At 40.6% G+C, this 22806-nt stretch overlaps 3 long non-coding RNA genes across 3 annotated transcripts; 1 reads left to right on the forward strand and 2 right to left on the reverse strand.

Moving 5' to 3' along the window:
* Positions 1-9649: 9649 nt before the first annotated feature.
* LOC148115393 (uncharacterized) lies at positions 9650-10131 on the reverse strand. The gene is made up of 2 exons (XR_015731934.1): positions 10052-10131; positions 9650-9858 (listed from the first exon to the last, which is right to left on the reverse strand). It is a non-coding gene; the product is annotated as an uncharacterized LOC148115393 (long non-coding RNA).
* A 93-nt stretch (positions 10132-10224) lies between these two features.
* Positions 10225-11325, forward strand: LOC117663139 (uncharacterized). The gene is made up of 2 exons (XR_004590626.3): positions 10225-10408; positions 10856-11325. It is a non-coding gene; the product is annotated as an uncharacterized LOC117663139 (long non-coding RNA).
* LOC148115394 (uncharacterized) lies at positions 10763-11167 on the reverse strand. The gene is made up of 2 exons (XR_015731935.1): positions 11129-11167; positions 10763-11021 (listed from the first exon to the last, which is right to left on the reverse strand). It is a non-coding gene; the product is annotated as an uncharacterized LOC148115394 (long non-coding RNA).
* Positions 11326-22806: the final 11481 nt, after the last annotated feature.

The raw sequence follows: 22806 nt of genomic DNA on the forward strand, positions 1-22806 counted from the left end.
GGCCTGGTAAACACCTGATCATAACAACGTCATCGGATGTTACTGTCTCTGGATTTAGAAAAAAGAAATTGGCCACCACTTTTTGTATGGTGCTACCCAGAGGTGGGTTTCAGCAGGTTCTGACCAATTCTGGAAAACCGGTAGCAAAAATTTTGAGTAGTTTGGAGTACCAGTAATTAAAAATTCTGACTGGCTCCACCCCTATCTATTCTCTGCCTCCCAACTCCCAGTTGATCGGGAAGAAATGGGGATTTTGCAGTATCCTTCCCCTGGAGTAGGGTGGAAATGGAGATTTTACAGTATCCTTCCCCTGCCACGCCCACCAAGCCACACCACGCCCACCAAGCCACGCCCACAGAACCAGTAGTGAAAAAATTTAAAACCCACCGCTGGTGCTATCTTCACGAAAGACAACTAAGGCCTCAGCTGTCCCAATCCTGCCCTTTCCACCTTTTACGCAAGCACAAACCCCATGAAGACAACAGCAGGGCATCATAGTTCTTCCCGTGTCTTTCGTAGGTGACTCAGGACTTGCTCAGAGAATAGCTATGGCCTTCTTCTTTGCTGAATCACCATGGACAGCAATTGTTCTTGCCCTTTAAAGCAGTCCTTTTGTAAAGTCAAAGCCTATGGAAATGTAATGGGAGAATCAACAAGCCATTGTAGAAGGGCTTAATTTAGCAGGCAGGCTATTCAGGCACGGCAGTAAACAATGCCCCATGGTGCGTAAGCAAAAGCCCAGGAACAAGATGAATCAGCCATATTAATCCTCAGCAGAATCTGTAGAGGCTGAGCTGATAGAGGAGACAGGTATGCCAACCTGTAATTTGTTCCTACATGAGCAAATGGGTTGGAAAATGACAGCTCTTTATTAGATGCCAGAAGACAGCAATTAGCCAGGAACTGACTTCGTCGAACCACCATTTGTATTTGGGTTACATTAGAGCTATCGGCTTGTAATTTTAAAGAAATCCTCTTTTGCTTCTAAGTATTCAAATATAGCCTTTTCCAAAAAAAAAAAAATGGCAAAATCAAGCAAAGCCACTCTTATTCCACTTCTCTATTTAAAGAAGTTTTTAAAAATCATATTCAGCATCCTTGGTACAAGCTTGGGAATACTTATTTAGAATTCATAGGCTCACAGGTAAAACTCCATTGATGTCAATGAGCATTGTATCCAAGTAGACTTTGGTACAGTTGGGCTATAAGTCATGCAAAACTCAGTGGAACTTATTTCTAAATAAGCTTAACTAAAATTGAATAGAAGGTTCAATTTTGATGCCAGTTAATCACCAAGGTATCCAGTTGGCACTTAGGTTTTCATTTATTCAATAGGATAGGGAAATCGTTCCATCAGTGATTAGAAAACAAACTTCCTTCTTCTGGTTTTTGGCTCATAAGATTGGCAGCAATTTTAAGAAAGGGCTCCAACCTCCTTTAAATTCTATAGATGTCTAACAAGACATATTTATTTTCCTACACATTCCTGTTTTTATTCTATTTGTTTTTCTTAGATTTCAGGAAGCCAGCTAGGCCTTTTAAGTAACGTTAGGATGGCTTTTAATGTGTATTTATTTCAGTATTTAAATTATGTCTTTGTGTTTTATTTTGCTTTGTATCTTATCACGTAATTGTCAGCCTTCTTGATTGTGCTGGTTGGATGGAAAGATGGAAATAAATGAATGTACATTTCCTGTGTTATCCTTATAAGATCTCTGTTCACAGAGTAAACATCGTGGCTGAGAGAGAATATAAATTTAAGATTAATTCTCTGGTTGTATTCACCTAACATTTTATCTTCAGGTCATTTATAGAGCTAGTGATTATATTTGCATATGCTAAACTCGGTCAGTGTCAACCTTGATTAAGTTTTTTTGGCTTCCTCGGTATGTTGGATGAACCCAGCCAGTGTGGTTAATTTAAAATTTAGTATATTGTCTGAACTCTGACAATGGGTTCATTCATTCAGTAGCCAATTAAGTGTGCTATTATAGACTGACAGCCACATGACTGTTCTTCCATGAAACATCCATTTCCAAGCTTTGGGAATTGTTTGATACATTTCCGTGTTTCTTTTATTAATGAAACAACATGTGGTTTTTGCAGTCTACATGCAGCATATAAGGGATGATTGCGTCTTGCACTTTTCTCTTGGAATAAATTAGTAACAGGGAAAAGAAGGAATGGAGGAACGAAAGAAGGAATGACTGAATGAGGAAAAGAAAAAAAGACCAGTGGCATCAAAGCTCCTCCTTGGCTCAGTGACACTGTTATAGGTTTCTTTAGCACAGTTTATGTTTGAAAAAGTTTCTCTTTAAAGAATCCTCAGCTGGCACAACCATTGTTGTGTCCCATGTTGAGAAAAGCTGCTATTGACTTTACTGGCTGTGGATAAGGACTACCACATGTTGGTTGCAGGAACTCCAGGTGCCAAAAGAAATTGTTTTCAGTGTTCTGTTGCTGACACTGTACAAAATACAGCACTGTACAGATGTACATTACACTACTTTCAAAAACACAATGAGAACCAGACATGCCTCCAAACCTCATTCATGGGTGGTCAGTTTGAGCTCACATTTAAAAAGTTAGCAAAGGCAATGTCTGCCTTCATGGGAAAAACATGCCTGGTATTAGGCATTTCTTCCATCCAGGTCCAGGAACCCTTATAGATTCCAGCTCTTTTTGACTGATTCCAATCTCAAGGTACCAGCATCGATCCAGCCCAGCTGTCACACAGGTGTAGTTACTTCTGAATGACACTAGATGTCCTCAGTCTGTGCTTGGTCATAGAAACACAAGATTATTCAATAAGCATAATTGTCCCTGTAATCCTCCTGAAACATGTGTCACAATTCAGCTTTAGCATCATAAAACATAGCTCTGGAAAGGCAGATTTAAAACCCTGAGTCCAAACCTCTGCTCCTTACAGGAATCCCGTTTAAGGCATCTGTGGCAGATCCAGCCTCTGCTTAAATGCATCCAGTGACAGACAGCTTCCCCCTCCTCATATAATTGGGCCAGGAGAATTAATCCCAATCCTAATTCATCTTAGTATTAAGATATTTCTTTATATCGATATTTGTTAATTACTAGGATGAGTGGTATTCTTGATTGTTGCCCATCCCCTGCGATTAAAGGAAGAAGCCCTACTAAAGGTGACGGTTGCACAGTACTGAAAAGCCCAAGATAGAAATAGGTTGGAAATAGACTTTCAGTCATGGGGCGGGGGATGAAGATACAGGTGGTCCTCAACTTACGACCATAATTGAGCCCAAAAGTTATGTTGCTAAGTGAAACATTTGTTAAGTGAGTTTGTCCCATTTTACGACTTTTCTTGCCGCAGTGGTTAAGTGAATCGTTGCATTTGTTAAGTTAGTAACATGGTTGTTAAGTGAATGTGGCTTCCCCACTGACTTTGCTTGTCAGAAGGTCATGAAAGCTGATCACATGACTCCAGGACACTGGAACCGTCATAAATATGAACCACTTGCCAAGCATCTGAATTTTGATCATGTGACCATGGGGATGCTACAACAGTCGTAAGTCTGAAAAATGGTCGTAGGTCCCTTTTTTTCAGTGCCGTTGTAACTTTATTTTCTTTGTTATAAATGTTTTATTTTCTTTTAATACAAACATTTCATCTTTCATTAAACAGTGTGTCGTCTGGGTACAATTTTTTTGTGCAATAACCATTAACATTGATTTAACCATTAAAAATCAGCCATGTTCATTATTTATCTATTTTTTAATTAATACTAATACATAACATATCTACTATTGTAACTTTTCTCTTCTTAGCTTACTTGACTCGGTAATACATTTTCGATATTTCACTCCTCTGCTTCTATTTCTAGCTTTCATATTTATTCTCTAACCATTGATAAAATAACTTCCATATACTATAAGTCTGATTTTTCCTTTCCTTTAATTGCAAGTGTTAATCTATTCATTTCTGCACATTCTAATATTTTCTTAATCACATTTTCAACCGTAGGGATCGCTTCACTTTTCCAATTTTGTGCAAATACAATTCTAGCTGCATTATTACATGAATAATCAAATCGTGCCATTGTAACTTTGAATGGCCACTAAATGAACTGTTGTAAGTCGAGGACTACGTGTATCTCTAAGGCATTTGTCAGGGGAAACAACCCTGCTGTAAATGCTCTAAATGTCTGCTCAATGAGTGGTTTCCAACCAGGGGGGCATTTTCTCCCTTAGGAGTCCTGGGATATTCCAAGGGGTTCACAGATGAAAAACATGTAGCAAGAAACCAGGGCATGTATCAAAGGGACCATAGAAAGACTGCAGCTACTGTCTGGTTGATGCCAGGAAATGTATCAGTTTTTGTCCCATGCCTATAATGGGACCTGGGCAGAGGAGAAAAAAAAAAGATTGGAAGGGAGCCAAGAGCAACAACAAAAAGTTTGGAAAACACTGTCCTTCAGGACTGCTTCATCTCAGTGATCTATGCTAGATGAACTGAAACTTTCTTCCCCTTTTTTTGCACAAGATTTTCAAACGTAGAAAGGAATTCTGAGACCAACTTTGGAAAGTGGGATGATATTGGTTTATTTAGCTTTTATTACAGATGCTATTTTCTGTACCTTCGTGTCTCAAATCCAAAATGGATAACAATCATCCATAGAAGAATCCACCAAATTAATGGAGTAAGTCCAAGTTATTAAAAAGATTAATAATGTACTCAGGAGGGCTGATTTACAGGAAACATGCTCAGAAACAAAGTACACGTCCTCTGTTGAGAAGAGCATTTTTGGTGATGTGGTAGAAATCTGTTGCCAACCTGAATTAATACATGTGGAAGGTTTATGTGCCTAGCAGCATATGTGAGCCAGCAGCATTTTTTGACATAAGTGAACTCTATTTGGGAAAATAGTGTTGGCAGATCAGAAGTTGCTTGGCAATACGAGGGAGGGAGGGAGGGAGGGAGGGAGGGAGGGAGGGAGGGAAGAAAGGAAGGAGAATAATATTATTGCCATTTTAGTAAGTTTAGAGAAATTGCCTGGTGTGGCTTCTACCTACTTGAATGAGTAGGCCAGCTGAACACTTGGATGGGTGCCAATGCCTAGCAGAGTTGGGCTCTGCTCCACAGGACAAATTGATTGAGCCTCAACTGCTCTTCAATACACTCACCCACTAAATTAAAGGAACATGGTATCAAAGCTGTGAATAATTATGATTAGGCTGATACGCTCTAGATTACGTTCAGTGTTACTGCTGCCAAGGCCAGAGGTGCTATGCTCTTAATTTCTTTTTATTCCTACAGCTGTAGAAAAAAAAATTACCACCATTTGCTGGAAGCAAAGAGTGCATCTCATTGTTGCCATCTAATGGTCATAGGGACTTTCACAGCCCAGATGTAATAGCGCCTTTTGCACAACCCAAGCAGCAGCACAGGGAAATACCAATGCAATCTAGACATATGGAAAGGATTAATCCTTTATAGCAAGGTGGTCTCGGGAAAGACTTTGCTGCAAATTTCAGAAAATTTCAGTTTTTAACCGGTGACGCAAAGCTGAACAAGCTCAGTTCTTCAGATCTGTAGAGACAGGAAAACTGTATCAACTTTGCCTGGTCTCTCTTTTATTGTCTGAATCTATTACATCATATCTTTATTCAAAAGTAGGTAAAAAGGAGGGAGATGGGCTGTCTAGAAACATTATATATATACACACACATACATATACATATATGTCTCCCTTTATTTCTTTATCAGCGAAATATAAATTTGGTATAAAAATGAAAGGGAGCAGTATGCTCCCTCCCACATGTTGGGGTAGACGAGGTGCCTCGATAGAAAAACACTTAATCTCTCCCCTTGCTCAAGCTGATGAAGGGAGGAGAACTTGTCGGGGAAACACGGTATATATGTGTGTGTGTGTTTGTGTGTAATTTACAAATGTACATACATACATACACAAACATACATATATACTTGGTTTGTTCCCAAGTAAGTACGTAGAGTAAAATTTAGAGTAAGTCACATTGACTCAATGGAACTTGCTTTGAGGAGGCAACTGTAAGATTTTACTGTTTATATGTTGAAATTGATGGCAATTGTGAACTGGCAGCTTATGAATTATTATGCCAGATGTTAACATTATTCTCAATCAGTTGGATTTTGCAAGAATACCTAAACATTCTGGCTCTTTTCAGGAAAGACTCATTACCAGGGCAAACTTAGTTCCTCTTTTTCTTTCAGTTTGCCCATTTGAATGTAACAAAAGGATGCGAGGACTTTCTCGCCAAAGGAAAAGAAACCCTGAACATTCTGTTCACATTCCTTTGGGCCTGAAGACACACTGGCCAAGGATGAACGCTTGATTGACTGATTGATTGATTCCTTCAGGCTGATTGCCCATAGATTCTATAAAACTGTGCACAATAGATCATATCTACCAGAAACGTTATTCAAGCACAAAACAAGGTCAGGAGAAAGAAGCGGATCTTACGATTCGTACATCTGGTATGGTGGAGTGGTTAAGAAATGGGATGACTTTCGGTCAGTCACTGTCTCTTAACCTACCCCATAGGGTCCCTGCAGAGGAAAAATTGAAAAAAAGATTTCTATATATACCCCCTTAACAGAGGTGGGTTTTGGAATATCTTGCTACTGGTTTGCCACATGCGGGCACACTCGTTTCATGTGCGCGTGTGCCCAGTTCGTGTGCACGTCTGCTTCCGCACATGTGCTCAGCCTCAAAAATGTGCCTAAATTGGATGGCATAGAGCCAGGGTAGGTGGGCAAGCCAGGCCCACCCGTGATTTCCACTACTGGCTCAGGAGAACTGGTCCGAACCGGCTGAATACCACCTCTGTCCCTTAAGTTCCTGGAGAAAAGATATAAAGGATACAATATAAATCAGTGGTGAAATGTAAAATCTGTTACTACCAGTTCTGTGGGCGTAGCTTATTTTGTGGGCGTGGTTTGGTGGTGGTGGGTAATGTGACTGGGTGGGCATGGCCAACTTTTTTTTTTTACTTTTAAAAGCATTTTTTCTACAACCTTAAGAGGTTGCAGAAAAAAATGCTTTTAAAAGCCTCTGACAATCCCAGATGAGCCACGCAATCATCAGAGGCTTTTTTTTTAAACTTTTTAAAAGCATTTTTTCGGCCGAAGAGATTGTAGAAAAAATGCTTTTAAAAGTAAAAAAAAAAGCATCTGATAATCGCGCAGCTCAGCTGGGCATGGGGGGGGGGGCAGGGATTTTTGCTACCTGTTCTCTGAACCACCCGCCGCCATCGCTACCGGATCGGGCAATCTGGTTCGAACCGGAAGCATTTCACCTCTGATATAAATCTAACCAATCAATAAATATGATTGAAAGGTGAATTAGTAATAACAATAATAATTGGATGGGGATCATGTATTAAAATGTCCTTATCCCAAACCTAGTCATTCATTCATTTTAGCAGTTATGACTCAGAATGTGCAACAATATTTTTTTAAAAAGAATAAAACAAATACAAACAATACAGCAGTGAATCATAGTAAAAACAAGCAGGCTGTAGAACAGCATCAGGCTGTGGGAGTCAAAAACAGATCGTAAAATGTATGCACTTTTAAAAAACAGTGAAATGTGCTCTGATTGGCATCTTGCAGTTAGTCATTTCTTTGCCGTATTCTGAACTAGTTGCAATTTCCAAACAGATACAAGAGAGTCTCACATGGAACACCTTGCAGTAAATAATCTAAATTGGGTAATAGAAAAGCATGGATGCTGATAGCAAAGTTGTCTCTGTCTAAGAAATGAGATGAGAATGCTGTAGAAGTAGAGATAGTTCTACGCCAAGAAATTGGAATTCCAGTTTTTTGTGATGATACTGGACAGGATAGAATGTAATGTACAATCAAATTCCATCAAGCAATTTTAACTTTGATAAATGGCTATGAGTGGGGTTTTTTTTTAATCTTATGTTAATTTAGAAGTCTTTGTTCCATTTATATATACATGCACATAAAGATGAAGCTTGAGCCTAACTTTGTAAAAGCCCCATTGAACTCAGTAGGATATTTAGCAGAGGCGTCTGTCTTTCTGACTGACGTCAAAGAAATTAAAAGGATTTTGTGTTGGTTGAATCATCTAGCTGAGTACCTCTTGAATGGAAATAAGAGGGTTGGTTCTATAGGCATCTTCTGGCTAGTTGTTGAAACATTTCTGCTTTGTTATGATTTTTAAACCAATGGAGACTGAATTTGTTATTAGGTATCCCTTTCTGTTTGCTTATTTACTTAATTTTTATGCCCCCCCCCAATCTCCCTTATAAAATAATTTTGGGCAGCTTTAATAATTTTAATACTTAGTTTAATAATAGTTTTAATACTAGTGCTGCAATCTTAAAACATGGATTTCTGTAATATGTTGAATTCTTGCTTTATAGTTGTAGGAAGTTTCTTTGGAGAAGGAATATAAAGGCAGATAATAAACTGACAAAATTGGTTGTGTAATAGCTCTTCAAAAATGCTGTTCTGATGACTCTTGTTAAACCACGTATGTGGTTGAAATGTTGTAGTTATGGATAGTCCATGTCATAGCAATCAGTGGCAGCAATCAAGGGTTGATTAATACTCATGATATTTATGGGAGTGAAAAATCATGCTTTTGGGGTGCAGAATATTCCGTAATCTGGCATTTTGCCAAGCATTAATTTAACATGCAATTATTTCTGAGCCAAATGTAGTGAATGGCACAGTATTTAGTAAAGAGGTAGTTGTTTCGCCATTACAACACCTGGGTATAAAAAGATGATGAAACTCCCATACTTTAAAGAGTTAGCTAAAAAAAAGAACTTTCAGGAAGTGTTTGTTGAAATTATTTAAGCAGTAAGAGGAAGCTGATCCTCTTTTCTTTTCTTTTTTTTAAAATCTGTTAACTCATTCAGAGTCAGTGCCGAAAATTTGTATACAGAAAACCTGCTCGGGTTCAGCAAAAAATTACGAAAGGGAAATATATTTCTCTGGTTAATTTCTAAAAAACTGTTGTCTTTAAAAGTACAATAGGCCAGAATCATCTGACTATGGTGGGGAATACAGGCTGAAACATCTACCTACCTACCTACCAGAACTGGGTAGAGTCGAAAAGAACAGAAGATAGTTTGGATCAGTATGGCTGAAGCCCTCTTGTGTAGACATTATAGAACAATAAAACAAAGTTTGGATGAAATTCATGATAGTGAACCAGCATAGCAAGTATAACAGTTTAACATGCTGAGAATTCGAGGGAGATTTCTGAGCCCTGTCTTCTTCCTCCAGCTGTCCATTCATTGCTCCTACAGGACAGAAAGGCAACTGTAGCTAGAGAGGGCTCTTCTCAGGGGTGTTGGAGACCCCGGTTCAGTGGTGGGTTGCTCCTGGTTCTCTCCAGTTCTATAGAACCTACTAAAACCGGTGGGAGGTTCCACTCACCCGCCCCAATGTCATCAAGGTTGATTAGCGCATGCGCAGAAGTGTGTGCGCGCGTGTGAGTGAAGCAAGCGTGTGTGCGCACTCACATTGCGAACCGGTAGCAAAAGTAAGTAGAATTCACCCCTGCCCCAGTTGCAATTTCCCTCCTCACCCAAATATCTTGCACACAGTGACATGAAACCAGAGGCAACCAGAAAGGCAATATACAAAATTAGCACAAAATGGCATGTCTCCCTGTCTGCCCAGTTTATGACAGCTGGAGTTTTCAGAATCTTCTCAGAGAAAAGCTTAGCTGGTTGGGAGCAGGCCCATCTTTCCACACAGCATCACAACAATGATAGAACCAGTGTGGCCCTCGGGGTTGTCCGGAGAATAATCTTGACAGCAGAAAAATACAGTAACCCAAATGGTTTTGTGTGATTTTTCTAGAACTGGAAAAGGGGGAGAAAAGAGAGAAAGAGAGAGATGTGATTTGATTCCTTTTTAGTCTTTTTTTTTTTAATCCACTGCTGCAGCAGGTCTAATGTAAATGTACAGGAAATCTGTAATATATTTATAAAGGGTGAGAATCTTCCCCAGAACTGGAGAAACCACTCCACTCCCCCCCAAAACACTCCGGCTCGCCTGTTTTTAGCTGTAAGCCTCTGCCTGATTGGTCCTTGCGATACTGATAAGAAGATTTATTCAGTAGGAATCCTGCAGCTTATCCCCCCCACCTTTGTTTCTGACATCATTCCTGTCTCTATAGCAACCAGATGTGATGTAACTCCAAAAGGTTCCTTGGTCTTGGAGGGCAGGGAACTGGAAGCAGGAAAAAAGTCAGCTGGCCGCTAAATAGGGAGGATCCCATTTCTGTGCCTAAAGTGGGGGTGGGTGGGTCAAAGAGAAAGCCAAGTCAGCTGCTTGGCATGAATAGGGGAGCCCTCGCCCATCTGCCTGCAGGGAAGAAGAGACAGCGCATTGACACAGAGCTGGGATCTGGTCAGAGAAATCCCACCCACCTCCCCTTTCTCTTGTATTTGGCAGAAATGCTATTCATATAGGTTAATGTGTCCATATGGGAAACATCTTGTGTAATGAATGATGTCTTCGCTGATGGTTAAATAGGGCAGAAGAATCATTACACACACTTGCTCCATTTAATCAACAAATGTGCAGCCTTGTGCTCCATTGTGAACAGGTGTGCCAAAGGCGGACAAGCAAATGGGCTATTACTCAGTTAAAATTCTTTGCTTGGCGATCTTTATCTAAGCGTCGAGCTGCCCTTCTTCCAGATGTGCTGGCTGGATCTGTGCTCCACCTCTCCCCCCCAAAAAAACATTTTCTTTCTGCCTCTTTTCAGTCACTGCAAGCAAATAGATTTAATTGGTTGAGGTACAGTATGCACGATGGTGATTAACTCACTCATTGCCGGATTTCCCTGCACAGGGACAGCCGGACTGAACAGTCATCCCTGTGACACTGGAAGGTGAACAACGAAGTATCCGGCTTGTGGAGCAGGTGGCTGACGCCTGTGTGGCACGTTTGCATCCTCACCTTTTCACCTTCTGTGGCCCGCAGTTGCGTCATCCCCACTGCCTGACGAGAGGCCAGTCTGCTTAGGTTGAGGACAGAAGGAGTTAAGTCAGACAATCATGGGGCTGCCTTGCCGGTGGAAAAGAGCCCCTACCCTCCACACAAATCATCTGGTAATAGGTTTACTGGAGTGGCCCTGGAGGTTGAGCTAAGCAGCTTTATGGCAGAGAACACCCGAGCAACGAGGACGTGCATGCAGCACATGGAGGAAGGCTTCCCAGCTTGTCCACTAAATCTTTCCCAAACATAAAGGCCTCTGTGTAATCTGCTGAGAGGATAAAAGCTGCAGGGTGGCCACTGGGCTGGTGACATCGTTTCACAAACGGCTGTGTGCTGGCATTTCTTTCAGCCTGCCAGGGCAGGGCTGGTGAACTGCACTAAAAGGGGGAGCAGAATCTGGAGGGGGAGCTGAGTGGGTGGGCCAAAGCTGCTTGGAGGAACAGGCTGTGCGCTTGTGTAGCTCCACTGGCATCTCCCTTCCAAGGTAGTGAGGACAACCTGGCTTCCTCTCTCTCTCTCTCTCTGTCTCTCTCTGTCTCTCTCTCTCCCCCCCCCCCCTCAGGAGGCAAGCCAGTGAAAAGAATATACTTATCCTGAGATTTTGCCAAAAGGTTTCTGCTAATCAAGGCAGATTGATAGCACTGCAAGAACATGCCATTGTTTTAAAAGTGACATTGTTTAAAAAAAAAACCAATGCCACTTTTAAAACAATGGCATGCCAACAAAACAAGCAATTGTTTTAAAAAAAAAATTAGGGGTTTTAATATAGGGTTTTTAACTATGGGCCAAATTGATTTAATTGGATTTTAATATTGTTTTAAATTTTGTATCTGTGTATTTTATTTGCTGGCTGTTCACCGCCCCGAGTCCCTCGGGAGAGGGGGCAGTATATAAATATAATAAACTATAACTATAAACTAACTATAACTATCCGGTGCAATACAAATGACCGAATTGTCAAAGTTTTACTCTTATTTTCACATGAGAGGGTCTGTGTGTACATAATATATGTGCAATGGTTTTGGGGTGGTGCATGAGTAGGGAAATTGTATTTGCATATCTACAACTTATCTGTCTCCATGTTTCTTATATGTGTGTACATAGTGTTATGGCCCCCAAGAGCCTGCCTCAACATTTAGTGTCGCCCTCAGGGCCCAATAATTACTCAACCCTGCAAAGCATCACTATATCATGCTATTTTTACACCGTACATGCTATTTTACAGGCAGTGGATTAAATCTCCTGTTGCTCAAAGCTCTGCACTATTAATCCCCCGAAATGAATATAGGTTATGGCAGCCACCTAGAGACTATTGAAAAAAAATATTGCAAAGTCGTATTTTCATAGGACACCAGATAGCTAGGCAGTTCATAGGAAGAATTAGTGCCCTATCTTTTCACAGACAGCCAACGCTATTGAGAAAACCCCATGGAAAGAGGGAGGGCATGATGTAACATCTACAAGAAGCAACCACTGCCCCAAAGGATCTGTTCATAGCTTTTGTGGAATGGCCATGACACACAAAAGAAATCGTTTATAGCAGTGAGATTGAACTGGTCTTTCCAGGATTTTTATAATATGAAATCTGCTCTGTCTCCCTTTCATTGGGTTTGTATGTAAACTATGGAGACTACATGGTCACCAGGCTTTGGGGAGTTCCATGACATCATGACCCAATAGACAAGGAGATGCTATCCTTTGATCATATCATCTTAGGGTAATAAGTAGCAGACAAGGTAGTCCCAAAGGTGCTTTTTCAAGAGGCAACTGGACTTTGTTTTTCTTTGAAGACATTTCACTTCTCATCCAAGAAGCTTCTTCAGCTCTGACTGGATAGTGGCATTTAGCAGACAAGGTGTTAACCTGGATTTGGGAGTTCCAGGTTCAACTTCCCATTTCATCACAGAGAACACTAATAATTTTACATTAGCCTAATTCCCAGCCAAAACTTGCTGGGGGAATAAAATTAGGAATCTACTCTGAGCTTGTGTAGAAAAGGTGGGATATTGATGCAATAAATAGATCATAACCATGTAGCCTAGTTCAATTTTCTCTAACTTGACTACAAGTGCACCCCAGCCAATATCAATAATGCCCTCCAGATGTCGTAGAGCTTAACTCATCTAAAAGAATTAATTTGTAGAAACGAGGTAGGATATGTAACCCAAGACACATTTGGGTTACATCTAATTTCTTTATTTGTCCCTGGCCTAGCATAGAGAGGAATCATTATAATCGGGCTCCAGAGAATCTTCAAAGGAAATCAACTAGCTGGAGTCCACCCCAAGAGGCTCGAACTGACAATGAGATTTTAGAGAGTTTGAAATTGTTGGGGAGATAAAATATAAGGATTGGCTAAAATCAAGAAACCCATACTATAGCATTTTGCTTTATGTGGCCCTCAAGTGAACAAAGCACAGAGGATGAACCTGCAAATTGCCTCTCCCTTTTCCTGCTTTTGAGGGGTTCTTGGTGCTCTGTGAGCTTGGTTGTTTTCTTGAAGACATTCCATTACCCAATAGTACCGTGTTTCCCCAAAAATAAGACCCTGTCTTATATTTTTTTTGAACCCTGAAATAAGTGCTTGGCTTTATTTTTCAGGAAGGTCTTATTATTTTGGGGCACATGAAGCAAGATGGGGCTCTTCTTGCCATCTTACCTGATTTCCAGTTCTGCGTTTAAATATTTTCAGGGAGGGCTTATTTTCGGGGGAAGGCTTATTTTAGCACATGCGCTCAAAAGCCCAATTGGGCTTATTATCAGGGGATGTGTTATTTTGGGGAAAACATAGTTCTTTATAGCCTACTGTAAGTGGTTTACAGAGTCAGCATATTGGCTCCAACAATCTGGGTCCTCATTTTACTGACCTCAAAACAGTGGAAGGCTGAATCAATCTTGAGCCGGTGAGGATCAAACTGCTAGCAGTGGGCAGAGTTAGCCTGCAATACTGCATTCTAACCACTGCGCCACCAAGGCTTATTACCCAAACTAGGCAACATCATCAGTGCTAATGTGATGTTACCTGGTTTGGGTAATTGAACAGCTGCAAGAAAACAACTAAGCTCAGAATGCTCCAAGGACCCCTCATTTCAACCCTGAGCTACAAGCACTCTCCTACTTTTCTGGTTTTTGGGTGAAGGGGAAGGCACACACATGAATGTATCTAAGCACAGATTTTCACACATGGATTTCATAATTTGGTTGAGTAATTTGCTGCAACTGTTAAAAAAAAAACTGCCTACCACAGCTTTATTAATTATTGCTGCTGTCCTATGTCAGTATGGGATGGACAGTCTTCTGGGAAGGTTTGAGCCATGAGAAAATGTGGATTTTTCTGGGATTTGCATTCAAGATATCCACAAACTATATAATATTTGCAAAGCCTTTTGGGTTTCAAGGCTAAAGGATGGAGAGAGAGAGAGAGAGAGTGAGAAAGGGATAGGACGCACAGCTGTAAAATTGTGCCAAATATCTACGCTGTCTCACAATTCACTGAGCAGCTGATGGGCTCCTTGTTGCTGCTGTCATCAGCCCTTCTTCCTTCTGTTGCAATCCACGCATGTGCTGGCCTCTTCTTCGAGGAGGAAATCCTTCAATTTATACTCCTCTGTTAGCAAAGCATCCTCTTAAGTGGCATGTAATATGTGATTCTCAAGATCTAATTTTTCTCTTGGCTTCCTCACCTTGACCTCAGCGCTTTGCTCGCACACAAAATAAAGTGAAACGGTCCCAATGGTCTCGCTGAAGTGATACAAATATCTCTGCCCCTTTTTGGCACAAAATTACAAAACATTCCTTACGCTTGACTACAGGTCAGATTTAGGAGGTAGGTTGACTGTGTGAAAATGAGGCCGAGGTGGCTGCCCCTTTCATAATTGTACGGTAGGCAGAATTTCTGCTTAACTTCTCATGCTGAAATTCTGACTTCCAGAACCAATATTAAAGGTGCAGAAACATTTTGTGTCAGACCTGACCCTATTAAACAACAGCGGGCAGATGTTTTACTGAATCTAGAGGTTGGAACAGGTGAATTAGGAAATTGACAATAAGGATATTATTCAATCCTCGGAGTAAAATTATCAGGTTAGAGGTGGGAAAAATTGAAAACACTGTCAGGCACAAGGAAGAGCAACATTTTGCCAGCTTTTATCTGCTTGTTAGGGGGAAGGAAGTGCAAGAACATTGCTTCATTTTCATTTTTCAGAAATAAGAAATAAACTACCCTGTTTCCCCAAAATAAGACAACCCCTGATAATAAGCCCAATCGGGCTTTTGAGCGCAAGGCAATAAGGCCAAGCACTTATTTCAGGGTTCAAAAAAATATAAGACAGGGTCTTATTTTCGGGGAAACATGGTACCAGATAGCCTTCAGGTTCTTATTTATCTAAGAAATAAATTAAGCATGCCTGTCCTGCCCCCTCCAGCATATACATTGTTAGCATCTCTCTTCACAACAGTGTCTAAAAATAGGTAAGAAAAGATGCAGCGTTTAGCTTTAGGAAGTATTACCTATCCTGGTATGGAGAAACAGGCTGCTTGTTCCTTGTTTATGTTATTCCAAATGCCTCCATTTTATTACAATTTATAGTAAGCGTTTGGATTTCTCTGGAAATATGAGAAAGGTGCTATATCTGAAAAAAAGAATGAAGAAACGATTAATCACAGTCACAGTGCATTTTCTCAGTGGCCAAGAGATTGACTTTCTGGCTTTCTTAAGCAACTTTCCTTGAGAAAACACCGTCTCTAGTCGAGCTGCAGTTCCAGAGTAATTTCTCTCCTGCATCAATGGGAAACTGTCCCCTCCCCCACAATCATGTGACAATACTCTGCAGCGTGAATTCTTTGCCTCAGTGAAAGTATGCTATGAGGGTGACCAACAATTGTCTTAAATATTATTTTGGCTGGTAGGATGAGCAAATCACTTCCCAGGTTGTCCCTGGATGGGCATTGGGATTATGCAGGAAGCAGAGGAGAGCTTTTTCAGCTAATTCAAACAAGAATGCCAGAAAGCTTTTCTCTTAGTTAATCTCTTAATTCTTAAGTCCTAGGAAATTTAAGCACCCAGTTTACATTCTGCAAGGGACAAGTTTATTTTAAAGATACAGGTAGTCCTCGACTTGCAACCATTCATTTAGTGACCGTTCAAAGTTATAATGGTGCTAAAAAAAGTGACTTATGACTGTTCTTCACATTTACGATTGTTGCAGCATCCTGACAGTCACGTGATCAAAATTCAGATGCTTGGCAAGGGGTTCATTATATTTATGATGGCTGCAGTCTCCCGGGGTCATGTGATCTCCTTTTGAAACTTCCTGACAAACAAAGTCAGTGGGGAAGCCAGATTCACTTACAAACCATGTTACTAACGTAACAGCTGCAGGGATTCACCTAACAACTGTGGCAAGAAAGGTCGTAAAATGGGGCAAAACTCACTTAACAGCTGTCTTGCTTAACAACAGTAATTTTGGCCTCAATTGTGGTCATAAGTTGAAGGCTACTATACAGGGCATTATTTCTGTCTTGACTTTGGCTCTAAAGTTACTGCAATCCCTGCCCTAGAGGTATCCAAGCACCACTTCAGTTCTTCAGGAATGAGTTGTGGCCACTATTCTTGGTATGTTCGATGGACTAATTGTATGGTCACTAGCTGTCTTTTTTTTTTTTTTAATTGAGTAGGATAAACAACTGGCTCCCTCTCAGAAGAGGGAGACTGTTTTCAAAAAGGCCCCTCAAAAATACCCTCTCTGGATTAAAAAGAGGAAAATAACTACGGGTTATTTTATGGACAAGATGCTCAAGTAAGTTGTTGCTAATCAATTCCAGACACTCTTTAATGGAAGTAATTTTTTGGATCTATTTCAATTTAGTTTCAAGCGTTGGTCACTCCATGGAATTACCTATTCTTGGAGTGTGACAAAGAGAATGCAATCCTGTTCATTTTATCGACCAGGGCGTATTAAGCTGGGATGTGAGAAATTGTATATTGCAGTAGCTCCACTCAGAACTAGAAAGCCAATTCCATCAGACGGTGTTGGAGAATTACTCTTTCATCCTGTAATAATTTTTAAATTCCGAAGGAATGTTATCTGAATATCTGGACTTGGTGGCCAATAGGAGGATGATACCAAGCTGCATTTTTAATCTAATGCAGCAAGGGAGTTGATGTTCTAAATCTCTGTTTGGGTAAGGCAATGAATTGGTTCAATCTAGAGAAATGGAAATACAGGAAGTCCTCGAGTTACGACCACAATCGAGCCTGATATTTATGTTGCTAAGTGAAACTTTTGTTAAGTGAGTTTGCCCCATTTTTATGACTTTTCTTGCCACAGGGATTAAGTGAATCATTGTGTTTGTTAAGTTAGTAACATGGTTGTTAAGTGAATATGGATTCCCCTGTTGACTTTGCTCTTCAGAAGGTCGCAAAAGGGGATCATGTGACCCTGGGATGTTACAACCGTTATAAATATGAACTACTTGCCAAGCATCCGGATTTTGATCACATGACCATGGGGATGCTGCAATGATCGTAAGTGAGAAAAATGGTCATAAGTCACTTTTTCAGTGCTGTTGTAACTTTGAATGGTCATTAAATGAACTGTTGTAAGTTGAGGACCACCTGTATGCTTTGTGGCTAGATTATGTTCTTCCTCAGGATATTTAATAAATGAGGGGAAGCGTATTGACATAAGACACAGGGTCTTTTCCATGGCGGCACACAGCCTTTGGAGGCTGTCTCCAACAGGTTTGGTTGGTACCAACACTTTAGACTTTTCAGCACCATTTATTTATTAATTCCCTGCTGTTGACTTGACTTTGAATTTATAAACCTTGTGATTAGTTTTACAACTCTCATTTATCCATCATGTTTTAAAATGGGATGCCTAGAACTCTTTGGCTATGGAGTAGTTTAAAAATGTAATAAAATGTAAACCCATTTAAAACATACGTGGCAAAGTGGAACTTAGATATTACCATTACCAGTGGAACTCATTATTACCAGTGGCGGGATTCAAGTAATTTAACAACCGGTTCTCTGCCCTAATGATTTCTTCCAACAACCAGTTCACCAAATTGTTCAGAAAGTTAACAACCAGTTCTCCCAAAGTGGTGTGAACTGGCTGAATCCCACCACTGATTATTACTAAAAACAACCCAGACATAGCACTATAAACAAGATTCAGGCTATGAAAACCCACAATCAAGAACTCAAAAGTCTCCTTGGAGTCTTTTCAGGTATTAAGATAAGCCTAAAGTTTTATTAGATGTCAACCTGTTTTTCTGGTGTGTGGGTGGGTGGGTGGGTGGTGTGTGTATCCTGCCATATTTAGAGGCATGGCAAAAGGCTGAGAAAGACTTGCTTAGATCCAGAACTGCTTCTATTCTTCCCCACCCTGGTTCTTCAAAGTTAAGGCTTTCTGACTTCAGAAAGCACCTTATGCATAGATTGAGACAAGGAGAATCTGTTGTTAGATGCTCTGTTTTGAAAACAGAGACTCATCTCCAGCCTTGGAATGTGGCAACTAAACAATGCCATAAAAGGGTTATGGGATCTGCTTTGCTGAAATTCAGATGGCTACTAGAGGAAGGAGAAGACCAAGAAAGCCTGGTTAGATTATGTTGATGAGATCCTCCAAAAGAGAGAGGTTAGCAATAGGAAGAACAACAGGCAGTGTCTAAAGCAGTGTATCGCAAATCAGGCAACTTTAAGATATGTGGACTTCAATTCCCAGAATACTTCAGCCATTCAGGCGGAGGAATTCTGGGATTTGAAATCCACACATCTTAATTTGAGAAACATTGTTATAAAGCAATATATGGATGTAGTAGGAGCAAGGACAGTTTGCAAGGACAGAAAGCTATGCAGGGATATGGTGTATATGCTGTTAGCTGTGATTCCTTTTCTATTACTTCCTGGCTGTTGCTTATTTCTTTTCTGAAAGCCATAGCATGCTGCACATATGTATTGTATGACAGGTTACACATTAGGTAAGTGATAAGCCATGGTTTACAAATGAGAGCACTAGATTTGGACCAAGACAACAAACCAAAAATCTGTTTAAAAATAGAGCCGATAAACCATTTTTGGAGCTGGGAGGCAGGGCGGTTGCGTACCCCATGCTGGGAAGAAAAGAAAGAGAACAATCAGCAGGTGGAATGTTGTTTAAAGAAAGGCGGAAAAAGCTTGGAAATGAAAATCAATGGGATGCCAGAAAGTAAGAGGCACACAAAGAATCCCTGCTCTGTGTTGCCAAGGCAAACCTGTCAATAGAGTATTGAACAAGCGCTTCAGACTTGCAATTATTGTTTCCTTCGAAACACAACTTGCTCCTTCACCTCCCCGATCAAACTCAAGGTTTGATGGCTGCAATGATTTCAGGGCGAAAGGACCTCTTGCTTCAAAAGGAGACAAAACCTAGTCCTTTAAAAGCAAAGCTCTCAAATGGTGCCTTCCTGAAGGAGCTGACCAGCCGCTGATTGACGGAGACGAATTTCTACATTACAGAGCAGCTCTTTTCAACCAATGCAGCAAACCTCACAAAAGGCATGTGCCTGGGTGAAATCCAGCAGGTTCTGACAGGTTCTGGAGAACTGGTAGCAGAAATTTTGAGTAGTTCAGAGAACTGGCAAATGTCACGTCTGGCTGGTCCCAGAGTGGGGTGGGAATGGAGATTTTGCAATATACTTTCTCCAGGAGTGGGGAGGGAATTGGGATTTTGCAGTATCCTTCCCCTGCCACGCCCACCAAGCCATGCCCACCAAGCCACACCACACCCACCAAGCCACGCCCACAGAACCAGTAGTAAAAAAAATTTGAATTCCACCACTGGATGTGCCATACCTGAAAGGCTGACATATTTTCTATAGCATATCTATATGTTCTTGACTAGGATGATCCAGCAGAATTCAACCCATGAAAGAATGGTTCTTGGCTATCTAGCGTATTTACCTACCTCTAAATAGATATAGAGGAAATATACATCAGCCAGATAGCCATGAAATATAAAAAGTGCAATTTGTGACATTCAGGATACAGCTTTAAAGTTTAAATATGAGTTATATATCTAAATATATCGTGATTATTTGGTCCTAGAGTGGGTCTCCCTCCCTCCATCTTATCAACTATTTTATCAATTTGTTAATTAACCAACAAGGAAACGTCTCATCTCTCAAAGCTTATGCCACAATAAATCACTTTATTTTTAAATTCCACATGTCTTGGGGCTACACATGAAGACCAACCTAATACTTTAGTTGAACAGTCATCTGAGCTTATTGTCGGCAGTTGTTCAGCTGTCTGACAGACAACTATAAAAGCAAAGTGACTGAATTTGAAGACATGTCTATACCTGGAATGAACAATCCAGATGTGTTGCCCACTTCAGACAGGACATTTGTAATAAGCTCAAAACCTTAAAAAAACCTGCCATGATTTTACATAACACTGCAAAGGTGCTATCAGAAAAAGCCATTTCACCATACCTGCTCCTGATCTGGGGGAGGATTGGGGAACCCCTGAACAATATTGTGTCACTCCAAAAGTCCTGCAGCCCTGAGATGCCCTCCGCTTTGTTTAATCGCCTGCCCACAGAGGGAGGAGGGAGGTAAAGTAGTGGTGGGCTATATATGAGCCATGCAGACAATTATGGACTGAAGAAGCAATGCTGGCAGTTGGTAGCTACTGTTCTTGTCTCTTTAGAGATGATTTCCCACAAAGTCTAGACAGAATACCAAGCCAGACATGTGGGAAGCTCACCTGCAGCACAGTCCTAATGATTGTATTGATTAAGAGTCAAGGTTTTGCAGGGCTCTTCCCCGGGATATAGAAAACAGATGGAAAAGCACATGTCCAAGGAGAGTTGACGAAGACAAACGCACGAAGAAAAGTGGAAGCCAAATGTATGGAAAACAAATGTTACCTTTTGATATCTGGAATGTAAAAGGTCAGATAATTTCCCTTAGCCATTAATATCCTCAGGATCTTGCCAGCAATAGGCAAAATAATCCAGCTCATTCATTCTTCACAATGCTTGTGTTTCAGTTTTTCTCCATATGTTTAGATAGCTGTCATTTCTATACATGTCAACCAATTAGAATAAAGGTAGATTTACTGTCGGGAGAAGATACCTCCCCCCCCCCCAAGGGGTGTCAGGATTACAAAGAACTCAGTGCATTTTTAGACTTGGCCCAAAAAAATGCTGGAAATTGCCTCTTGCGTGAGAAGCTGCAACAGTCTTCCCTAATCTAATATTCTCCAGCAGAGTTACTACAATTCCCAACAACTTGGTAACTGATCAAGAAGCTGTTGTGATGGGAATTGTAGTCCAGCCCTTCAGAGATCACAGAGAAAAGAAACCTTCACCCATGCCTTCATTTTGTCTTTCCTAAGGCACAATAGTCACATATCTTTTGCCCTACCCCCTCCTCCAAAGCAGGGGTCAGTTCTACTTACCTTTACTACTGGTTTGCATCAGGGCTGCGTGCGCTCTTTTGCATGCATAGAAGCGTTCTGATGATGTTGGGGTCGGTGGGCGGAGCCTCCCTCCAGTTTTACTATCGGTTCTATAGAACCGGTCCAAACCAGGGGCAACCCACCATCGGTCCAAAGACAGTGGAGCGATGTACATAGATGCTGTGCTTACAATTCAAAAAGACAAATCAGGAAAATAAACCAGGGGGTCTTAAGCTACAAGGAAAGATCTTACACTACTAGGTCATAGTCTCAACCTTTTTCTACTTTTGCTGAAAACACTACTCAGGAGTACAGTGAAATTTTATTCTCTGAAAAAACAAGATATAAGATGAAGGTTAAAGTTTCTTCATGGGCCAGAAGACAATCTGCACATATACACTCTGTACAGCAGAGCACAATCTAGTACTGGTACATAATCTGATACAGAGTCTGGAAGATCTGGAAGGATAGTACTCTGCATTTGTCTCAATTAAAGTCCTTTTAACTGCCTTCTGCCAATTGTTCCAGGTTCCATTGGATTTCAGCAGTTGATACATTCAAATTAATAATCATAACAAGCAAAAAGCAAAGGTAATAATAATAATAGTAATATCAACACCACTTATATACTCCTTCATAGTGCTTTTACAGCCCTCTCTAAGCGGTTTACAGAGTCAGCATATTGCCCCCAACAATCTGGGTCCTCATTTTACCAAATTCGGAAAGATGGAAGCCTGAGTCAACTTTGAGCTGGTCAGGATCAAACTCTAGGCTATGGACAAAGTTTGTCTGCAATATTGCATTTTAACCATTATGCCATCATGGCTCTAGTAAGTATAGTAATTATTAAAGGTAATAATAAATAGTAATAAGCACCTTGGATGCCATGCCAAAACATCTAGAGCACCACTTGAACACTATCAGAATTGACAAAATCAGTCAATTGCAAGAAGCCAACTTTTCTTGGAACAGTTTACATCTTGTGACAATACCTTTAAGACTATCAAACAACAATACCTGCCTATCTCTGATCCTCGGGAAGGACTTAAAAGGTGGATAAAAATGCCAAATCCATTCTCAACATCCAGTTGACTGTGTGACCAACCATAATAATAATAATGGGTCAAGACCTTCCTGAATCCAGAAACTCTGGTCTAAAGTATTTGCTATCCACCTGCTCCACTATTTTAGTGTCACCTATCTCTTGTCTAAACCATTGATAAATATGTTGAACAGTGTGGGTTCTGGCACTAAATTCTGCATTATGCCTCTTGACACTTCCTTCCAGCCTGACGTACAGCCATTGATGTATGCATGTTGGATATAATGATTCAAAGAACTCAGTATTCATCTA

Source organism: Pantherophis guttatus, chromosome 2, assembly GCF_059756535.1.
Source record: "Pantherophis guttatus breed Tessera chromosome 2, ASM5975653v1, whole genome shotgun sequence".
NCBI classification, from domain to species: domain Eukaryota; kingdom Metazoa; phylum Chordata; class Lepidosauria; order Squamata; family Colubridae; genus Pantherophis; species Pantherophis guttatus.